This window comes from Sceloporus occidentalis, unplaced genomic scaffold, assembly GCF_023333645.1.
Source record: "Sceloporus occidentalis isolate IW3139 unplaced genomic scaffold, rSceOcc1.0.p SCAF_20, whole genome shotgun sequence".
In the NCBI taxonomy this organism is placed as follows: domain Eukaryota; kingdom Metazoa; phylum Chordata; class Lepidosauria; order Squamata; family Phrynosomatidae; genus Sceloporus; species Sceloporus occidentalis.
In genome coordinates this window covers 7,895,804-7,904,342 of record NW_028317000.1, presented here as the reverse complement: position 1 = coordinate 7,904,342, position 8,539 = coordinate 7,895,804, and the positions used below count along the sequence as shown (strand labels likewise).

General features: G+C 45.0%; 1 long non-coding RNA gene across 2 annotated transcripts; it reads right to left on the bottom strand.

Moving 5' to 3' along the window:
• Positions 1 to 5,893: 5,893 nt before the first annotated feature.
• LOC149301884 (uncharacterized) lies at positions 5,894 to 8,255 on the bottom strand. 2 transcript variants are annotated; one of them, XR_016272169.1, is made up of 3 exons: positions 8,167 to 8,255; positions 6,892 to 7,168; positions 5,894 to 6,208 (listed from the first exon to the last, which is right to left on the bottom strand). It is a non-coding gene; the product is annotated as an uncharacterized LOC149301884 (long non-coding RNA). The 2 variants fall into 2 exon arrangements; XR_016272170.1 differs by lacking the exon at positions 8,167 to 8,255 and adding an exon at positions 7,574 to 7,843.
• Positions 8,256 to 8,539: the final 284 nt, after the last annotated feature.

Sequence of the window (8,539 nt, the reverse complement as noted above, 5' to 3'; positions counted from 1 at the left end):
GAGGGGCCTCTTCCTTCAGGCAGTCCTTGATGTTGCTGGGTCTGCCTGATGGCTCCCTCTGAGGCCGAGATGACAGTTGAGGAGGGAGGGGCCTCTTCCTTCAGGCAGTCTCTGATGTTGCTGGTCTGCCTGATGGCTCCCTCTGAGGCCGAGATGACAGTTGAGGAGGGAGGGGCCTCTTCCTTCAGCAGTCCAAGATGTTGCTGGTCTGCCTGATGGCTCCCTCTGAGGCCGAGATGACAGTTGAGGAGGGAGGGGCCTCTTCCTTCAGGCAGTCCTTGATGTTGCTGGGTCTGCCTGATGGCTCCCTCTGAGGCCGAGATGACAGTTGAGGAGGGAGGGGCCTCTTCCTTCAGGCAGTCCCTGATGTTGCTGGTCTGCCTGATGGCTCCCTCTGAGGCCAAGATGACAGTTGAGCAGGGAGGGGCCTCTTCCTTCAGGCAGTCCAAGATGTTGTAGGGCAGATTACTACCACCTCAAGAGCACCTTGGTGAGATGGGATACCAGACTTTCCAACATGGAATCCGGAAATGCTGTACTCATGATATCAAATGCGACAGAAGGGAGTACATGTGTCTGTCCCTTATATGAAGACTCTGTGACACTGTGGATTGCAGTTATTTATAAAGAACAGAAAGCCCAGATAATCATTAATGAAGAAAGAACACCAAATATCTGCATTGAAAGAGGCACCAGACAAGGGTGTCCTCTTTCACTCTTGTTGTTTATAATGGTATTAGAAATCTTAAATACTCAAATAAGAAGTGACCAAGCAATAAAAGGAGTGCAAATTAAAGATGGTTGTTTCAAATTGAGGGCTTTCGCAGATGACATTGGCGGGATACAGACCGCCACTTTGCGGCGGTCTCCCGCTGGCGCCATTTGCTCCGTGCGGGAGCTGCAGCAGCCAAACCGCGCGGCTCCCGTGCGGAGCAAAAAAGAAGCTCCATTTCGGAGCTGCTTTTCGCAGCGCACTGATGACGTCGCGAGGCACCGCTGGCGCATTCGCGACGTCATAGGCGCCGTGACACGTCTGGACGCTATGCGTCCAGTACGTAAAGATGGTGGCGCCCATGTGGAAGGGGCGCCGCCATCTTGTAAGTATTGTATACGTACTAGGGTTAGGGGGGTGCGGAAGCACCGCCCCTTCCTAACCCTAGTACGTATACAATACGTACTATATGGCGGTGTGTATCCCGCCATTATTTTGTATTTAGAGGATCCAAAAACCTCTGTAGAACGTGTCAGAGATACTACAAGGATATGGAAAAGTCTTGGGATTCAAAGTTAATTATGAAAAAACCTCAATCCTAACCAAAAACCAGTCACAGAGAAAAGATGAAGAACTACAGATGCTGTCGGGCTTTAAAATAGGGGGGGAAAGTAAGATATTTGGGTGTTTACTTGATGAAAAGGATATATAGATCTTTTTCAAAATAATTACATGAAACCCTGGAAAGAGATACAAGGACATTTGGTGAAATGGTCTAAATTGCAAATTTCTTTTCTAGGTAAAGCAGCAGTTATTAAGATGAACGTTTTACCCAGGTTTATGTTCCTTTCCCAAAACCTGCCAATTGTTTCACATTTACGTTATTTAGATAACTGGCAAAAAGAGCTTTCAAAATTTTTATGGTCAGGGAAGAAAGCTAGAATCAAATGGAAGATCTTGACTGCAAAATTTGCACAGGGAGGATGCGCTTTACCCAGCCTAAAGCTCCTATTTCTTTTCAGCTTGCTTGCTTTGGCTAGAGGACTGGATAAGATTGGACAACAAGAGAATACTAGATCTGGAAAGTGTCAAACTGAGGTTTGGCTTTCATGCCTTTTTGTGGTACGAAAAACGCAAAGAAAATTCTGATTTCTCTCACCACTTTGTGAGAAACGCTCTACTATCCTCATGGCTGAAAATAAAAAGGCTATTCTATAATAAGCTACCCCTGTGGGTGTCTCCACAAGAAGCTTTCTTTCAACGAACAAAACCAAAGCAGCAAATTAAATATCAGACCTACAAATCCCTCTTGGAAAGTGGAAATGGTATCGGATTAAAATCATTCGAACGAATGAAGTCTGAGGAGATAATAATGCATGACTGGTTCTCACACAGACAAATAACGGAGCGGTTCAAAACAGATAATAAAACGGCTGGAATAAGTGTAAATAAAACAGAACTTGACAGAATTGTACTTGACAAGGGCAAGAAACACATCTCAAAATACGACAAGATCCTTTCTTCCCTCTTCCTTCCTTCCTTCTTCCCTTCCTTCCTTCCTCTCTCTCTTGCCAAGAGACTTGTTCAGGAAAGCCTTCCATGGCCTTCCTCTGAAGCTGAGAGAGTGCCACCCAGTGGGTTTCCATGACCCCATTTCTCCCCCCCCATAACCCCTTCTCCTTCCCAGACTTTGGCCCCATTCCTTTCCTATCCACCCACTTTTGCTTCCCTTCCCACTCACTCACTCACCCTTTTCTCTGATTCCTAGACCCACTTTTTGCTGTTGTTGTGTGTCCTCAAGTCCTTTCTTCCTCCTGGCCACCCTCTCATCGGGTTTCCCTGAGCAAGGTTTGTTCAGAGGAGGCTCGCCATGGCCTTCCTCTGAGGCTGAGAGAGTGTGATGCCCCACTCAGTGGGCTTCCATGGCCGAGCTGGGATTTGAACCCAGAGTCATAGTCCAATGCTCAAACAACTAGTCCACACTGGCTCCAACAATCCACTTTAAAAGCTTGGTCTTCTTCCCATATGTCTTCCCCACAAAGAAAGGCACCACAAAAGACATTCATTCAGGAAAAAGAGAAGACAGGGCCCTGCATCAGTGGCATATTTCTCCATATAAAATTAACCTAATTTACAAGAAGAGAGATGCAGCATGTTGGAAATGCCAAAAACGTGATGCGAATTTCTATCATGTATGGTGGAAATGTAAAGAAGCAGAAAAGTTCTGGAAAAAATACACTCAACACTTTCGGAAATCTTAAATGAGAAAATCCCCTTTGACCCACTCCTGTTTTTGTTAAACATGACCTCCGAACTCGACAAAGCGATAGAAAAGAAATTTAAGCGTATTATAGTATATATGATTACTGTGGCGAGAATTATTTTTGCCAAATCATAGAAAAGTTCGGTAATACCAACAATAGAAGAGTGGCTAGCTAAACTTTACGAAGCGGTAGAGATGGATGTACTGACGGCATTGATCAAAGGCAAAACAAAAGAAAAAATAGAGGAAGGTTGGTCCTGTGTCATCAAATACAGAGAGGGAAAATGAATAATTATATATAATATATATATGTTCAGAAGGACTTGCCTTTTGTTGTTCTGGCTTAATATGGATAGGAGCCCCGGTGGCGCAGGGGCTCAGTGCCTATACTGCAGCCACTCATTCAAAACCATAAGGTTGCGAGTTCAAGACCAGCAAAAAGGGCTCAAGCTTGACTCAGGCTCGCATCCTTCTGGTTGTTGGAACCAATTAGCTTACAGTTGTAAACTGGTTAGGTGGGTGAAGCAGTATGTAACTGACCATTGTTGTTTTGTTGTTACCATGCATTATTATTTAGTGAATACATATCTTCCATTCCAGCTTCGCGTAGAAACGAATGAACTGTACTTCTCAATAGAGGTCAAGGAAACAACTTTTACCTTCACTACTGACCATGAAACACCCCAGGTAGGTATTTTTATCTTGCAACTATAAACCAGTGTTTCCTGAGGGAAAGGGTAAATTTAACTTTTAAGTCTTAACTAGTAGGAGCTTTTCCTTTTGATTTTATTAGACGAGAGTGTCGGAACCCTAATATAGAATTGGGTTTCTTTCATAAGTTGTGGTTGATTGATTAGATTCTTCCATATTTGCGACTGGGAAATATGTGAGACTCTGGAGCTCACAGTGGGTTTGCATTCAGGTGTGGGGAATTGAACCCTGATCTCCAGAGTTGTTGTCCAACACTCAAATCATGCTTAAAGCACAGCAAAGCTGTCCTTAACAATCCCAGTGTCCTTTTTTAGTGGAAAAAAATATCTTGAGTGATTTTTTTTTTGGTGGGGTGGATGCCAGGTTTTGGGGTTTTTTTTGGGGGGGGGGGGTAAGTGGGGTTGGACTGGATGTCAAGGAAAACCTCCTTCAGTCCTCAAACAGCTGCCAGCTGCTGCCTCCGCTCTGCAAGCAACCAGATGCCACCTAAACTCTGAGAGCAATTCAGGGTCCAGCCAAAGAATGTGCCAGTTTCCCAAATTACCACAGGTACGTCCAGTTGCCCCTCCATATTCGCGGTCTTGGAACTTGCGGTTTTGATTATTCGCGAGTTTCCCAGCTCCTCCTCCCCCTCCTTTCCCTTCCCTCCCAACGATGGCTCCTTACCTCTGTGTTTGGCACCCTCCCCTGCCTAACTTTGTCCCTTGGGACCTAGTAGGGGGCTTCCCTCAGTCCTGGGGGGGGGGGGTACTGAGCCAGGGGGCAGCGGCAGCTTGCCAGGGCCTGCAATTTCCTTCCTCCTGGCAAGCCGCCATTGCGAGCTCCATTCCCGACAGGAGCATGCCCCGTCCCCTCAGCCACAGCCAATGGCTGCCCGCTTCCTTCCCCTCTCTCCCAGTCGCCCTGAAAGAGAAAGCAAGGGTCCCCTTCGCTTGCTCCCTCCCTCTGCCCCATGGCTCTGGGGGATTCTCAGCTGGGTGTCCTCCAAGGCATTGGGGCAGATGAAGGGCACACAGGGCCCCTTCCCTTGCTCCCTCCATCTGCCCCACTAACTCCCAAGGGAGGGGTGTAAAAGGTTGTTGTAAATAAATAAAATGTAATAATAATAATAATATGATTAAGAAAACCTTGTTTTCAGCAGGTGCAGCTAAGAAAGAGGAAGAAGAAGAAACCACCTCTGAACCCCAAATAACAAACACTTGCCCCAAGCCTGCCCCTTCACCCTTCATCCTAAGCCCTTCACGCTTCACCCTTCACCCTATCTCAACTCCAACTCCTAACCCCTCTGAATTCTAGCCCAGACATCTAGCCCCATGAAACAAAAGTATCTTTTTCTCTGGGGTCCCCAAGCAAGTCATCAGCAGAGCATGGGCTCTCCTCACTGCCTCACTCACTCATTGGAGATGGCAAGGAATGAGCCAGGAGACACAGACTGAGATCTGCTGCTGTTGTTACTGCCCTTCTTTACTCCACCTGGAGCCTGCGCGTCAATGCTGCGAGTACTACTGCTACGCTGAGCCAAAGGAGCTGGAGCTCGATGCCCATCTGTACCATCTTGCAGCTGTTAAGTAAAAACACATTATGTATCTTGTGCTGTGAAGCAGACTATTAATCTTGTCTAGCTAAGGTTAATAGGCTATTTTAGCCCTTTGTATAAATAAAGCTTTTTAGCAGATTAGTTACAGTATTTTTCAGACTCCAACAAAAAGAAAAAGTTGGGAAGCCAAACTTAAGAAGATTTAGGGTCTTGTAAAGCATCCTAAGGAAGGGGAGGAATAAACACACACACACATATTAAAGAGGATTAAAAGGATGACCCTGTACAAAAACCAACTGAAATGCATTACATGAAATAGGGTGCCTCATGAATGTCCCCTTTTTTAAACTCTTATCCCATCAAGTTTGGCACATCAAAGCAATGTTGGATATGCTCATTAGTGTGTCCCCCCCCATAAAATTAGTACCAAAAAGCTAATTTTCTTTTCTCGCTTCCACCATTTGAATCTTAGGGCCGGAACAGACCAGCATAAAAAGCCAGCTTGCAGTTGGTTTGGGGGGCATGGCATTCAGACAACACACACACCTTCAAGACGCACGGAAGCCAGCTTCTCACTGTCCACGTGTGGGCCAGCTTCCAGGCGCTCTGGCGGTGTGGTGTTTAGGCACTTTAAAGCCCCCTAATGTGTGGTGGGACAGAAAAGCCAGCTTTTTGTAGGCACAAAAAGGAGTGGTTCTTTGCAGCTTCTTTTTCGGCTGGAAAAAAAGGTGGATTGGGGCAGCTGCGTCCAGTTGGTGCGGCCCTAATCTGGCTTTATCAGGGGCGGTCTGTTTTACCCCCTTAGACACGTATTTATTCAAAAGAAGAAGTGTTTGTCTGAACCAGTTACGATAATGGCACTTTTAGAAGAACGTGTTGCTGAAGAAAATAAAGAAGGGATTTATAATTTGAAGTACTTACCCAGCTGAACAGCTCCAGTCACATCCAAGCGAATGCTTATCGGAGTCAAATGTGGAAAATTCGCCTATAATTAAACACACAGAGAAAGATGTTCACAACTGAATGCTTCTTATACCTCTTGGCTTGATGATGGGCCTCATTTTATACGTTCTCTTCAAGTTTTGTTTCTATTGATTAAAAACAATTTCCCTGTGGAAAGCTACAGGCTTAGTTCTCTCTGGAAGTGTACAAACAATTATACAATTATTGTTATCACTCAAATCCCTTTGATTGTTATTATTATTATACTTTATTTATATAGATACATTGATTTACACATCAATAAAATCGATAAAAATAAAACCTGCCAAAGGCGTATATTCCAAAGGATAACAACAAAAAACATATAAAACAATAGATAATAATACAAGATAGAATTAGATAAAATAAGCAGGTAACTTGACAAATAAAATAAAAATAAAAAACTATAACAAATTACAAAATAAATAAATAAAATAAAATTGACTTCTGTGTTTGAAATGAACCTAGGCAACTTGGCAGATTTGTTCTTTGCAAAATGGATAGCAAGCGACCTTTGAGTCAAGGTTCCTGTTTTGAAAAGTGTTGGTATCAAGTGATATCAAGCCTATATTTAATTACCTTTTATTTTCGTCATGGTCGTTTAGGATAATATTCATGCAGTGACTACAACAACATGAAAGAGAAAACAGGCTTTCTCATCCTCTTCTAAAGAGCTATTTTGCTAACCTTTTACACAGATGTGAAGTCGAAAGCTTTCATCACTGGCATCCATCGTCTTTATGGGTTTTCGGGTTCTGTGGCCATGTTCTAGAAGGGTTCATTCCTGACGTTTCGCAGCATCTGTGGCTTTGGCATCTTCAGAGAACTCTTTCATAGAGAGTTTTTATATAGAGTTCTATTTGGCTTTGTGATAGTTTGAGATGGCCCTTGGGCTAATCAATAAACATTGATTGATTGACTAAGCAAACTGAGTTTTCAAATGCGATTTTCAGTTCATGTGAACCTGAGGATAAGAAAGAGAGAGAGAGAGAGATGTTTTCATGTTCCACTTTCCTTTTCAAACACAGCTAATTTACATTTTCAACTGGCTAATATAAAATGCTGAGACTGTTATGAGAGGAATTGACAAGAGAGAGATGGGCTATGGACCCCTTTTCTGACCGTTCATTTGTTTTGCAAAATGTCCCACATCCACAACTTATTACCATTATGAGCACAGATTCATAGAATCATAGACTTAGAAGAGACCCCAAGAAGGGCCATCCAGTCCAACCCCATTCTGCCATGCAGGAACTCTCAATCAAAGCATCCGTAACAGATGGCCATCCAGCCTCTGCTTAAAGACCTCCAAGGAAGGAGACTCCACTCCACTCCAAGGCAACATATTCCACTGTCGAACAGCCCTTACTGTCAGGACGTTCCTCCTAATGTTGAGCTGGAATCTCTTTTTCTGCAGCGTGGATCCATTGCTCCATTGTGTGCTATTCTCTGGAGCATCAGAAAACAAGCTTGCTCCCTCCTCAATATGGCATCCCTTCAAATCCTTAAACAGGGCTATCGTATCACCCCTTAACCTTTTTTTCTCCAGGCGAAACATCCCAGCTCCCTAAGGTGCTCCTAACAGGGTTTCCGGACCCTTCACCATTTTAGTTGCCCTTATTTGGACACATGGCTCCGGTTTCTCAACATCCCTTTTTTAATTGTGGGGCCCAGAACTGGACACAGCAGTATTCCAGGTGAGGCCCTGACCAAAGCTGAATAGAGTGGCACTATGACTTCCCTTGAACTGGACCCTATACCTCTATGGATGCAGCCTAGAATCGCATTGGCCTTTTTAGATGCTGCAGGACACTGTGGAGCTCAACCTGGCGCCTCCTCCAAAGGCCTTGGGCTCCATGCTTTGTTATCCTAATCCCCCCCAGAGCCCAGAGTGATTAAAAAGCCCCAAGGGGCCAATGGACGTAGGCCTCAGCCATGGAGGAAGGCCTACAAGGCCCTCACAGGCAGTAGTTGTTCCTTCTCTCTCTCTCAGAGTCTGTGGGCCTCTTCCTCGCTTACTTCTAACCTTAAGCGGCCCAACAAAATGGCGCCCGCCTCTTCCCTCCGTTTTTTTTAAAAAGAGCCACACTTTCACGTCTGCGCATGCGCCCCAACGGGAGAGGCGCCGTTTAATCAGCGCGCATGCGCACTAGCGCTTCACGCTTCAGGACGGGGGAGGGAGACGCATCGCTGCCTTTCAGGTGGGAGGGAAAGGGGGCGGGGCTCAAAGCGTGGCGGGAAAGGATTGGCTGGAATGCAAATGTGGGCGGGGCCTGGCTATTTGATTGACAGGTTTGCTTTTATGTGGTGAATGAAACTCACTGTATTTAAGCAT